This window comes from Lissotriton helveticus, chromosome 3_1 (assembly GCF_964261635.1).
Source record: "Lissotriton helveticus chromosome 3_1, aLisHel1.1, whole genome shotgun sequence".
Taxonomy (NCBI): Eukaryota; Metazoa; Chordata; class Amphibia; order Caudata; family Salamandridae; genus Lissotriton; species Lissotriton helveticus.
This window is the reverse complement of record NC_136061.1, coordinates 1,794,754,576-1,794,765,120: the sequence shown is the minus strand read 5'-3', so window position 1 is coordinate 1,794,765,120 and position 10,545 is coordinate 1,794,754,576.

Here is a 10,545-nt window from a genome sequence, read left to right as displayed (position 1 = left end):
ATCAATATCGGGGATCTCTTCACAGATCGCATGGCATCCAATCACACAGTTTATTGTCACTGAATTCAGAGTCACTGTTGCCTAGCAAAGGATCTGGCAATCCGTTTTGCTTACATTCGCTCCAGACACTCACCATATATTGGCAGTGGATGTTGAGAGTCACTTCTGACTAATAATGGATCCGGCATTTACGGTTGGCAACATTTAGTTGGGGAGGATCCCTGGGGCCTAATCTAGGCACAATCTGTGCTAACAGTGGAAGAAAGCAGGTCCTGTTGGCTCTGCATAGTACTGTCCGAGTCCAGACAAGAAGCAGCTAATATTGCATCTTAACACGTCCTCTCCGGGGATTCGCAGAATACGATGATGCAACTTTACTTCCTACTGATTATAACCCCCAAAGTCGTTGAGTGGAAATTGGCAGAAATCGCTGTTAGCATGAGCTCAAGACATTTTGTTTTGGCATCCATTTTAGTGAAACATGTTAGCCATGCGCTCCTTCTGTCTTCACTGTCGCCTGCTGTACTATTCTGCCTGAGTCATCAACTATAGTTAACTCCTTCAGTACTGAGCCAGAGCACTGCGCATGATCGGAAAGGCTTGTAGCTGTTAGAATGCACCTGTCTTAAATCTAACTGTCAGACTATTTTCAACTGATGTAAGAAGTTTCGTTACCCCTCCCACTCTGTTGACTAAGTATTTTCTACTTGTCAATATTTGTGAATAGCTATTCTTGTGTATACTTGTACCGCCTCTCTTTGAGTCTCCATGCTTACTCTGCAACAAAAGGTGTATATAAGCACCATAGTTTCTGTATTCCATGTACTGCCTCATACATTGCCTGAGGGTTCTGTATCGATGTAGTCTCACTCCTGAGTGATTATAAAATATTTGTTTGCTATTACAGCTTCCGTGCCACTCTCTATTTTGTTAGTACAAGGACTTCAGGAGAAAGAAGGGAGAACCCCTGCCACAGAGTGCCTCTAAAAAGGCTCACTCCCACAAATTGGCGCCCATCACGTGGGGCTCATCGGAGACACGGATGCCCGACGGTGTGGTCTTGATGGAGGTTTGGAATCTCGCTGAGGACGTACGCTGCACGAGGAGACCCTTGTCTTTGCAGACCGAAGTGCTTTTCCGATTTTCCCGATTTGACCCTCCAAGTGGCGACCAGTCCCAGCTGAGATCCCTTTGGCATTCGTCTTACAGTGACCATTAGCTCGATTCAGAGCTTGGCAGATGGAGGCTGGAGATTTTTGCTCAGTAAGGTCACTAAAGCGGGACTCTTGTTTTCGGCTTTACTTGGCCAAGATTCTGGTTTGGTTTAGGTAATATGTATATTGCAACATACATAGGCAGGAAATGAGGAGATTTTTCTCTAACTTTTGAATTTATGAATGGTACTGTATTTGTGATAAGTACTATTTTGTTATAATATATTTACTATAATATTTGCGACATGCCTGTTTCTAGCACGCTTCATTGGATGTGTTACTTTTTTGGAAGGTACCAAAATGGATTTAGAACGCAGTCAGCCTGCTCCACCTGAGGGGACAACGAATAGGTACATGTATGTTAAAAACTGTATTTCTTCCATAATGTATAGTGCACTGTGGAATAAATACACAAAAAAGGATCCTGATTTGTGATGGCCAATAAATGGGTTTTTTGACCCTAGAAAGATTCAATATGTGGAACAATGTCCATTCAAGCATAAAAGCAGACAAAATATGTTTGATTGTGTACGAATGTGGGAGAAAGAAGCACATGAAAGAGTGAGAAAAGAGCAAGCTATAGAAGATAAAGAACAGCGCAAGAAAATGTATATGAAAGCGCTGGAAATGAAAAATAAAAGATGAAGGAAATAAAAGAGAAAGAGGATAGGGAGCGTTGTCTAGAGGTAATTGGCCAATACCCTGTCCGGCGCCCCCTTTATCCTGTACTTAATAAACCTCAGGATGATTCAATTTTATTAGATCGATCTCCGCCTCCATATACTTATCCCTCTGCACCCGAGGACGAATTAGATGACGATGCATCTCTCTTAGATCAGAAAGGGACAGATGCAGAAGGTAAACGGCAGACTCGCTCTTTGTTGCCCGCTGACCGCGCAGCCACTCTTAGATCCGCTGCTCGTAAAGCAGCTTTTGGTACCACTTCTGCTCCAGACCATATAGCAATGGTTCAGCACTGGCCAGCATCAGAGCAGTTATATTTGCGGAGTTGTTTACTGGGGAAGTAATGCTAAATTTTAGGAAACATTCCGATAATCTAGAGCTTGCTGATATAAAATCTGATCATAAAAAATTGAGTGATGGTCTTTTTCTCCCTTCCCAGGTGGCCAATTTAATTAGACGCTTGGTTAAACTATGAACTGATGCATTCCATTTGCGAGAGGAGAAAAAGGCAGCTGCTGCAGTTCCAGCTGAACAAACACATCAGACCCCCGTGCCCCATGCTGCAGATCCAGGGACAGATAAGGGTGACAGTAATTCTGCAGTTCATGGGAAACCAATGCGTGAAGCAGCACCTTTATATGTTCCTCCTAGGAGTGGGGGAACCAGTGATGATGAGGATTCAACTGATGTGAAGGGCTATTTATGTTAAAAATTGGGTTTATACTCCTTGGAGTAGAGCGGATGTCCTGTCTCTTAAAGCTGCTTTGCCTGACCCGAGGAAAAATATGCCTGCTTTTCACTAAGAAGTTGAAGGAGCTATTAGTTCTTGCACTATGAATTGGCCTGATATTGACATGTTTTTGGGCTTATTTTACCCCCTGATATGTGGAGATTAATTCGGAAAGTAAACGATCATGCAGCTTTTGGAGATACTTGGGTGGAAATAGAGAGAAAAGATGCAGCGAGAGAACCTGCACAGAAATTGCAACAAGAGCTATTAGACCTTCCACAGGCTATAATAACTAAGTTGAAAATTCTTATACCTTATAAAAAGATAAATTGGACTATGTTAGCGTCTTGTAAGCAGAAAGTGGATGAATCAGTTTCTGATTTCTTAACACGTTTCGAGGAGACATTCCATGACTTTAGTGGGCAGTCATTGACAGATGACACTGGCAAGCACCTGTTCGTTGACAAATTTGTCGCAAACATGTTGCCAGAAATAGCTAGTCGCCTAAAGGCCAGCGAGAGTTCATGTACTACGTCTTCCCCAGTCTCTCTTTTGACTATGGCTCAGTATTATGAACGTTAGGAATTGGAAGCAAAGGGCAAGGAGGATAGAAAGGCTAAAGATTCAAAGACAAAGGTTATGTTAGCCCAGGTTTGTGGTCCATCTTATGGAGGTGGTGGTAGAGGCAGACGTGGGATGTATCGTCCTGGTGCACCCCCTTTCCCTCGAGCAACTTTGTCTTTTGATCAGTGTGCTTATTGTAAGGAGATTGGACATTGGCGTTTTGAGTGCCCCCTTTTACAAGGACAGCAGTATCAGTGCGGTAGAGGACCTATGAGAAGCCGCCCAGGGAACTTAGGAAATAGGGGAGGTATGGATAATCGTACAAGGTTTGAGGCAGTTGAGCATACTCAAAATTCCTCTAATGCTTTTGATAGGCAAAATCAATTTCAAATGTCCGATTATTCGACCAATGATTTGAAGGACCATAATTATGCATAGGAAAGCCTAGGATGGGGGGAGGAACCAGTTGAAGTCCCATTAGATCAGAAGGGTCCCTATGTTAATGCAAACATTTTAGGTTCTACTGATCGGTTTTTGGTTGATACAGGAGCTACTCGTAGCGCCCTGTCTGAACAATTGGTCCTAGGGCTCCCCTATCTGGCTTAACAATAACATCGATAGGATTCGATGGGACACCTTCCCTTAGCCCACTGTAACATCGGCTTGCATTTCATGTTGATAAATTCACTGCAGCCTGTCCTTTTTTGCTTTCCCCTAACACAACTGACAATATTGTGGGGCTCGATATGCTCAAACATTTTTGTGCGACGATACGTTGTTCCCCAGAAGGTGTCCGTGTTATTTTACATGACAACTATCGTATGGTTGAGAGGTCTTGTCTCCTTAGAGGACATATTGCTTTGGCCTCCCTAGCTAGTACTTTGTGGGCTACATCAGATACCAATATGGGACAAATGGTTATCCCACCGGTCCATATTCAAGTGAAGGAGGGAGCTTTGTTGCCTCGACTGCCTCAATATAAAATATTTCGAGAAGGTGAAGTGGCACCAATACATATTGTTCAAGATCTGATTAGAGTAGGAGTTTTGGAAGAAGTTCCTTACAATATTTGTAATAGTCCTATCCTTCCCATCAAGCAAAAAGATACTGATACTAAAATATACAGGTTTATCATTGACTTACAAGAGGTTAATAAGATCGTAGTGCCCCAATACCCGGTAGTCTCTGACATCACAACACTTCTTATTATGGTTCCTCCGACTGTCACTACATCCAGTGTGATCGACTTGAAGAATGCTTTCTTCTCCATACCTATTCACCCTGACAGCCATTACTTATTTGGCTACACTTTGATCATTCAGATTTTGTAGAACTCCAAAGGGGTATACTGAGAGTCCTAGTATTTATAGCCAGGCATTGAAAAGACAGCTTGATTCTTTCCCTGTGTCGAAAGGGGTGGCTCTCATACAATATGTTGATGACATCTTGTTGGCTGCTGATACCCCTGAACAGTGTGAAGAAGGTACACTGTTATTGCTCTCCTTTCTTGCATCTCACCATCACAAGGTTTGCCGGAAATTTGTTTGCAATATTGTAGACCGCAGGTTACCTATTTAGGTCATCTCCTGTCTAAGGAGGGTCGTGCACTCACACTGGACTGCATTCAAGTTATTTTAGACATGCCTGTGCCCCGTACTCAGAAGGATGCTTGTGCACTGATTGGCCTTACTTCTTTCTGTAGGCAGTGGATTCCTAGCTTTTCTCACATTGTTAAACCCTTGGTGGCCCTATTGACTAAAGACACTCAGATGCGTCTCCCATGGACTACTGAATGCCAGAATGCTTTTCAACAGTTGCGTCAAGCTCTATGTTCTGCACCAGTATTTGGAACGCCAGACTACACTAAGGCTTTTACACTCTATGTACACAAGAGGGATGGTTGCGCTCTCTCAGTTTTAACACAGACACACTGTGATAAGCAGCGTCCTTGTGCATATTTCTCGTCTGTCCTCGATCCAGTCGCTCTTGCGTTGCCTGGGTGTTTTCGTTCTGTAGCAGCAGCAGCTGTGTCCATACGTCAGAGTGAGGGTATAGTCTTGTCACATAGATTGCTTGTGTTAGTACCCCATGCAGTTAACGCCCTGTTGAACCAAACAAAAACGCAGTATTTAACTAGTGCTCGCTTGACAGGATATGAATTGACACTTTTGGCTCCTCATATCACCTTGAAAAGATGTTCGACCATTAATCCGGCTACTCTATTGCCATTCCCAGAGACTCAGTCTCAGTTGCAAGAGTCCCAAGACTGTATATCTCTTACTGAGGAACAAACAAAGGGTCGTGTTGACCTACAAGATACGCCGCTTTCTAGCGTTGATGGGGAATTGTGGGTTGATGGGTCTTGCCTGAAATTGTCAGATGGCACAACATCAGCTGCGTACACAATTACAACACTTCAGACAGTAGTTGAGACAGCCCGCATCCCACAGAAGTCAGCTCAGGCAGCTGAGTTGATGGCACTAAGAAGAGCATGTGAGCTTATTACTGATTTATCTGTTAATATCTACACTGATAGCCGATATGCTTTTGGAGTGGCTCATGATTTTGGGCTACTCTGGAGGGAAAGAGACTTTCTTACATCACATGGGACACAAATAGTGCATGGGGACTTAGTACATAATCTCCTTACTGCCCTGACATATCCTAAGAAAATAGCGATTATTAAGCGTAGTGCCCACAAGAAAGTGACTGATAAAATAGGACAGGGTAATGCCTTCGCGGATCACACAGACCATGAGACTGCAATGCAGCAAAGCACAACATCTATGTATGTTATTAAGTCACAGGCTGAATGTTGGCATGATGCCAGGCAAGAGGTACTGGACATGCAGTGATCTGCCTCTGCTGAGGAATTATACCAATGGTCTAAGGAGGGAACATTGGATGATGAGGGCTGCTTGAGGAATAAAGACATGATGAAGTGGAGATTCCCCACAGCCTACTTACATCCCATGATTCACATGGCACATGGGCCAGCATATGTTGGAGCATCCTCAATAGCAAAGATACTTATGCAAGTTTGGGATCATCCAGATATTGACGGCACAGCTAAAAAGATAGCTCAGTCTTGTTTGATTTATCTTCAGTATAATCCTGGAAAGGGAACACGAACTCCAACAGGAGGGTTTGCCACACCAACTGCACCTTTTGAGGTTCTGCAAATGGATTACATCCAGCTTGAACACTGTAATAACCTGAAGTATGTCCTAGTAGTGGTATGTGCCTTTAGTAAGTGGATAGAGGCATACACTACGAAGGATAATACAGCTCTTACTACAACAAAGGTGCTTCTGAAGGAGTTCTTCCACAGATTTGATATTTGCCAACTTTTGTGGAGGGACAACCAACCCCATTTCATTGGGCAAGTTGTTGAGTAGTGTCTTGAAAGGATTGGAAACTAAGCAGAAGTTCCATGCTGCTTTTCACCCACAATCAGCAGGGCTAGTGGAATGATACAATTCTACCCTCAATTGAATTTGAATTTGAATTTAAAATACTTGTAGAGCGCAGCATTCACCGTGCGGTTTCTTGGCGCTATGGAGGCAAAATTCGGTGGAGAAGCAATAACCACTGGTGCAATGAGGGAAGCAGTGAGGACAATTTACATAGGGAATGCCTGAGTGAATAAGAAGGTTTTAAGGTCTTTCCGGAAAAGAGAGTAGTGCTTGGCCGACCGTAAGTGGTCGGGAAGGGAGTTCCAAAAAGTGGGTGCCAAAACAGAGAAGTTGGCCCCTCCACACTTTTTGCACTTGTAGCGGGGTACCTGCAGAAGTGATTGGGATGATGAGCGGAGCTCTCTGGCAGGGATATACTCCCTTATCAGAGAGATAATGAAGGCGGGAGCAGAGCCCTGGCGCGCCTGGAATACCATGCAGCCATTTTTAAAAAGGGATCGCTCCCTGACAGGCAGCCAATGGAGCGCCTTCAATAAAGGAGTTGAGTGGTGGGAGTGGGAAAGACCATACACTAATCGGGCCGCCTGGTTTTGGACCAGTTGGAGCTTCCGGAGGCTATACGCCGGAATGCTGTTGTATAGGGCATTGGCGTAGTCCAGCCAGGAGATCACCAGGGCGGACATAATCAGTTTTAGTGCCAGGGGAGAAAAGAAACGGGAGACAGTGCGAATAGTGCGGAGAGTGAGAAAGCAAGAAGAGACAACAGAGCTAATTTGTGAGTGTAAAGTCAGATGATTATTCATTTTAATACCTAAAGTCTTAACTATGGGAGAGGGAGTGGGAGGGGGACCAAAGGAAGAGGGCCAAAATAAAGAGTTCCAGGGACTGGAAGAACCACCCGTGAGAACCAACTCAGTTTTATCCGGGTTCAGTTTCAGATGGTTGTGGTTCATCCAGTCCCTGATAAAAATCAAAATAGCCTGAAAGTTAGAAATAGAATGAGGAGATGAAGAGAGGTTGAAGATGAGCTGGAGGTCATCCGCATAGTTATATACGGTGACCTCCAGCTGCTGGAGTGCAGAAATTAGGGGATAGATATAAAGATTGAACAAAAGAGGAGAAAGAGAAGAACCCTGGGGAACACCACACGTGACCTTAAGTGGGGTGGCCGAGAAATCCCCCAACTGGACCGCCTGGGTGCGGTCCCTCAGGAAGGACGATAGCCAAACCAGGGCTGAGCCCCCGATTCCCGCCGCTCTGACACGTGTAAGCAAGATGGAATGGTCCACCGTGTCAAAAGCGGCGGAGAGATCGAGGAGCACCAGGGCCTGGTGTTTGTTTTGGTCCATGCCCTCCCTGAGGTTGTCCAGGACCGACACCACGACGGACTCAGTGGAGTGCCTAGGCCGGAAGCCCGCCTGACAAGACGCCAGGCCCCCATTTGCTTCTACATGGGCGCTGAGTACCGATGTTACATGGCGCTCAAGCACCTTGCCCAAATAGGGCAACAGTGAAATAGGGCGATAGTTGACTGGGGCGGATGGATCTGCACCAGGCTTCTTCAGAATAGGCACTATTGTAGCAGATTTGAGTGCTGGGATCACAACCCCCTGAGCAAGGGAACTGTTGAGAAAGGTGATCGGGGTCGGGTGCAAACAGAGTAAATCTGTTGAAGAATACGGGCAGGGCAAATATCTGCCGGGGAGCCTGATTTGACCTTAGGAACTATTGCCAAGAACACTTCTTCGGTGAGAGGGGGGATCGAGGAAAGGCAGCACTGGACAGTAGGAGGAAGGGGTTCAACAAAAGTCAAAGAAGGGGGTGGAGTATTGGCCTTGATGTTAATAATTTTTTTCGAAAAATAGGAATTCAACGAATCACATAAGGGCTGGGTGGGAGGGGGTTTGAGTGTAGCCCTGTCAGAAAAGGCTAGGTCGTGAATAATTGTGAAAATCTCCCTAGATTTATTCTCAGCCACCAGAATTTTTGCTGAAAAATAGGCGGTTTTGGCGTCTAGTATGGCTTTTTTGTAGTCGCTTAAAAGTGTGGTATAGTGTGTTTTCAATAAAGGACAATAGTCCCTTCTCCATTGCCTCTCAGCCCGCCGAAGGGTCAGCTTTTTTTCTTTCAGATCTTCACTGAACCACCGATTTGACTCCTTAGTCCGTCTAGTTGAAATCCGACGTAGGGGGCTACCAAGTCGCAGCCTCCAGCGAGCCAGGTGTTGATGGCTGTGGCTTGAGATGAAGAGGATAGGCCTGCCAAATTAGGTGAAAAGTTCAGGAGAGAAGAAGATAACGAAGAGAGGTCGACATGGTTCCAGTTCCGCGCCCAGGTGTTTTTGGCAAGCAGGGTTGAGGTGGAGGCAAAAGGAGATTAGGGCATGATCTGACCAGGGACATGGGGACACAGACACGGAGGAAACAGAAATATTGAGAGACCAAACCTGGTCTAACACATGTCCGTGTGAGTGTGTCGGAACTTGTATGTGAGAGACAAAGTTCAGGGATTGAAGTGATTCTGTGAACTGTTTGGAAGAAGTTCACTCGAGGGGGGTCCGAGGGCCAATAGTTAAAATCGCCTAACACTAGGACTGAGGCGTAATTGACTGCCAACGTGGCCAGTAAGTCCTGCAGGGCTGGCATAAACAAGTGTGAAGACTGGGGCGGGCGATACATTAGTAGACAGGTAAGCGGGGGAGAGAAAGTAAGAGAGCGAACCACGAGATGCTCAGTGGAGGTAATGAGAGGAGAGGGAAGAAGATGAAAATTGTACTCAGACCGGGCAATAAGAGCCACGCCGCCCCCTGTCTTGCCTGCTAGGCGGTCTGCACGGAGGGCCACATAAGAAGGAGGGAGAGCAGCCAGAAGAGGGGGCAGAGAGGACTCACAGAACCAGGTTTCGGTTAAGAATAGTATGTCAGGCTTGTGAGCATCAAGCAGAACAAACAGTTCCTGATAGTGTCTAACCGCTGACCTGGTGTTGAGCAAGATGATAGACAAAGGAGGGAGAGAGGATGAAGGACTAGAGTGAGAGAAGGGCAGCGTCGAGGATGTCGACTGAGAGGGAGGAAACTGAAGAGATGAAGAAGCAAGACCGAGAGAAGAAAGATGACAAATGATGGAATCAGGTAGAGACCAATTGCCCTGTATGGCTTTTAGATCCTCAGAAGAATAGGAGATTGGAGGGGCGTGAGGACGCCCCTAGCCCCGTCCGGCTGCGGACGGGCGCAGACGGGCTAGACTTAGGCGCGACTTCGGCGCGCCCGCTGCGCTCGTCCGCTGCGCTTCCTCATAGGGGACATTTAAATAGGGGCGGAGCGCGGGGGGTGTGGCGCCGAGCTAGGTCGCCTGACCAGCCCAATGTAAGATGGCGCCCGCACACCACCGAGCCCTGGAAAAATAAGTGAAGTTAATCTCCTGTTGATTTTCAGCAAAGGTTAAAACAGAAGTATAGCATAGCAAAGTATAACAATTTAAAAAGCAGTGCGACTGCTCTCAGTCAGCAGGGCGCTACGATGTAACACAGTAAATCAGTGCTGCTCCTGACTGCATGCACGAACCCTCTGCCACCGGGGTCGCCTGCCTCCAACAGCGAGCAATGCGAAGCCACTCCTAAATAGGGGCGGAGCGCGGGGGTGTGGCGCCGAGCTAGGTCGCCTGACCAGCCCAATGTAAGATGGCGCCCGCACACCACCGAGCCCTGGAAAAATAAGTGAAGTTAATCTCCTATTGATTTTCAGCAAAGGTTAAAACAGAAGTATAGCATAGCAAAGTATAACAATTTAAAAAGCAGTGCCACTGCTCTCAGTCAGCAGGGCGCTACGATGACACACAGTAAATCAGTGCTGCTCCTGACTGCATGCACGAACCCTCTGCCACCGGGGTCGCCTGCCTCCAACAGCGAGCAATGCGAAGCCACTCCTAAATAGGGGCGG